This window comes from Ovis aries, chromosome 1 (assembly GCF_016772045.2).
Source record: "Ovis aries strain OAR_USU_Benz2616 breed Rambouillet chromosome 1, ARS-UI_Ramb_v3.0, whole genome shotgun sequence".
NCBI classification, from domain to species: domain Eukaryota; kingdom Metazoa; phylum Chordata; class Mammalia; order Artiodactyla; family Bovidae; genus Ovis; species Ovis aries.
The window spans coordinates 112,258,899-112,262,095 of NC_056054.1; the positions used below are offsets into that span (position 1 = coordinate 112,258,899).

General features: G+C 44.8%; 1 pseudogene; it reads left to right on the forward strand.

The window, feature by feature from the left end:
- Window positions 1-393: 393 nt before the first annotated feature.
- LOC114113244 (neurotrophin-4-like) lies at window positions 394-1,310 on the forward strand (annotated as a pseudogene).
- The last annotated feature ends 1,887 nt before the right edge of the window (window positions 1,311-3,197 follow it).

The window sequence follows — 3,197 nt, forward strand, 5'->3', positions numbered from 1 at the left end:
TGTATGCAGGTTAAGAAGCAACTGTTAGAACCGGACATGGATCAATGGACTGGTTCCAAAACAGGAAAAGAATACATCAAAGCTCTATATTGTCCCCCTGCTTATTTAGCTTATATGCAGAGTACATCATGCGAAATGCCAAGCTGGATGAAGTACAAGCTGGAATCAAGATTGCTGGAAGAACCCCTGAACCTGCCGCAAGCAAGCAGGAGGAGGAGCCAACATGCCAGAGACAGCCGGGGGGAGCTGAGGAGGTCGCCCTACATGGTTTCCCCCTCCATCTCCTGAGATGTCACGAAGGTAGGAGGCCACCCATGTCCCCAACACGGGCCTCCTGGAACCAGGGGTCCCCAGCCCTGGAGCTCAGAGGTAAGGAGGTGCTGACAGGTGCTCAGCGAGATGCTCCCCCACCCCTCAGGCTCCCTTTCCATCCTCCTATTTTTCCTCCTCCCCAGTGTCCCAGTGGAGCCCCACCCCACCCCCACCCTCACCCCAACCCCATTTCCAGCACCTGAGTGCAACTTTTTGTCCCCCTTGCATAGCCCTATCCAGGGGTACCCTCATGGGGCCCCCGCTGCTTTTTCTGCTGGAGTCCAAGGCCTTTGGGGACCGCACCCGGAGCCCGGCTGACCGCAATCTGTGAGGGGTGAGCAAGACAGCACCAGCTGGTCACTGTGGAGGGCTGGCCTATGTGATGCCATCGGCAGCTGGTGACAGACCCCCGGACTGCTGTGGACCTGTGTGGGTGTGAGGTGGAGATGCTGGAGGAGGTGCCTGTGGCTGGCGGCAGTCCCCTGTGCCAGTACTTCTTTGAAACCCACTGTAAGGCTGCCAGGGCTGAGGAAGATGGCCCTGGTGGGGGTAGAGGACTCTGCCAGAATGTGGGCCAGAGGCACTGGGTGTCTGAGTGAAAAGCCAAGCAGTCTTACCTGTGGGCATTGACTGCTGATGCCCAGGGCCAGCTGGCGATGGATTTGAATTGATACTGCCTATGTCTACATGTAGAGAAGACAATGGCACCCCACTCCAGTACTCTTGCCTGGAAAACACCATGGATGGAGGAGCCTAGTAGGCTGCAATCCATGGGGTTGCTAAGAGTCAGACATGACTGAGCGATTTCTCTTTCATTTTTCACTTTCATGCATTGGAGAAGGAAATGGCAACCCACTCCAGTGTTCTTGCCTGGAGAGTCCCAGGGATGGGGGAGCCTGGTGGGCTGCCGTCTATGGGGTCACACAGAGTCAGACACAACTAAAGTGACTTAGCAGCAGCATGTCTACATGCTCCTAAGCCGGACTGGCCAGGCCTGAGACCCATGCCCTGGAAATGGGCAGATAGAGGAAGAAGGAGCTGGATGCTGAAAAACCTCAGGAGTGACCTGGCCGCTCTGGGCCTCAGTCTAGGAACTTGTCAAATGGTCACAAAAATCATCGAGCGGTCACTTTGGGCAAGACACATGGTGAAACCAAATGGGGTTTTGAAGGATGAATAGGAGTTATATTGAATGAACTTGAGGGCAAAAATGATAATGATGATGATGATGATGACCAGAAAAAAAAGATTGCTGAAAGCAATGTCAGTTACCTCAGATATGCAGATGATTTCAGTTGTGTCCTAATGGGACATCCCTAGGATTTTTTTCACTGATCTCATTCCACCCCATCCATGCCCTTTCCCATTTCAAAAATATTTTCTCTTTATTTTCCCAGAAGCCTTAGCATGGTCATTTCCAGAACAAGAAAAGCCACAATATTCTGATTCTGCTAATAAAATGCTGTGTTACCATGAGGAAAATACCTCTTTGTCTCTTAATTGAACTAAGTCAAGATTAGTAAACAAGTGAGCGCCAAGTTAGAAGAATATCTTGTATACAATATGGTTGTTTGCTTGAGTCCCGTTCACTGCCTTATTAGTTCTCATACTTTGTCTACAGATTCCTTTGGATTTTCTACATCAGCAGTAATATGATCTGAAAATATGATAATTTGTCTCTCCTCTTACACATATTTTTACTTTTCTTGTCTCAGAAAAAGTATTCAAAGAGACATTTAACTTTCTCCAAATTCGGCAAAAGGCACAAACCTACAGATTCAATAAACTGAATAAACTCCAAACAGGATCAACCAGCTGAAAATTAACAAAAAAGAAAAAAAAATCTTCATAACAGAGAAAAATAACACATAAGCTACAGGGGAAAGTGATTAAAGGATTTCTGATTTCTCATCAGAAACTAATATGGGCAAGAGAAGTGGCATAATGTTTTTCAAGTGCTAAAAGAAAAGAACTGTCAATCTAGAATTCTATACCCAGGAAATAAAAGTGAAATCAAGACATCCTCAATGTGAGGGAAAACTAACAAAATTTGTCACCAACAGACCTACCCTAAAAGAATGGCTAAAGGAATATCTAGAAACAGAAAGAAAAAAGAAAGAAACTTGTAACATCAAGCATAAAGAAAGAGCAATGGGAAGAGTAAAAATACATGAGAAAATATAATGGACTATCTTTCTCTATTCTTTCCTTTTTTTTTATTTTTGCCACTCCATGCAGCTTGCAGGATCTTAGTTCCTAACCAGGGATTGAACCCAGAAACTATAAAACTCCTAGAGGAGAACACAGGAAACACATTCTCTGACATAAATCACAGCAGGATCCTCTATGACCCACCTCCCAGAATATTGGAAATAAAAGCAAAAATAAACAAATCAGACCTAATTAAAATTAAAAGCTTTTGCACAACAAAGGAAACTATAATCAAGGAGAAAAGACAGCATTCTGAATGGGAGAAAATAATAGCAAATGAAGCAACTGACAAAGAATTAATCTCAAAAATATACAAACAACTCCTGCAGCTCAATTCCAGAAAAATAAACGACTCTATCAAAAAATGGGCCAAAGAAGTAAACAGACATTTCTCCAAAGAAGACATACAGATGGCTAACAAACACATGAAAAGAGGCTCAACATCACTCATTATCAGAGAAATGCAAATCAAAACCACAATGAGGTACCATTTCACACCAGTCAGAATGGCTGCTACCCAAAAGTCTACAAGCAATAAATGCTGGAGAGGGTGCGGAGGAAAGGGAAACTTCTTACACTGTGGTGGGAATGCAAACTAGTACAACCACCATGGAGAACAGTGTGGAGATTCCTTAAAAAACTGGAAATAGAACTGCCATACGACCCAGCAATCC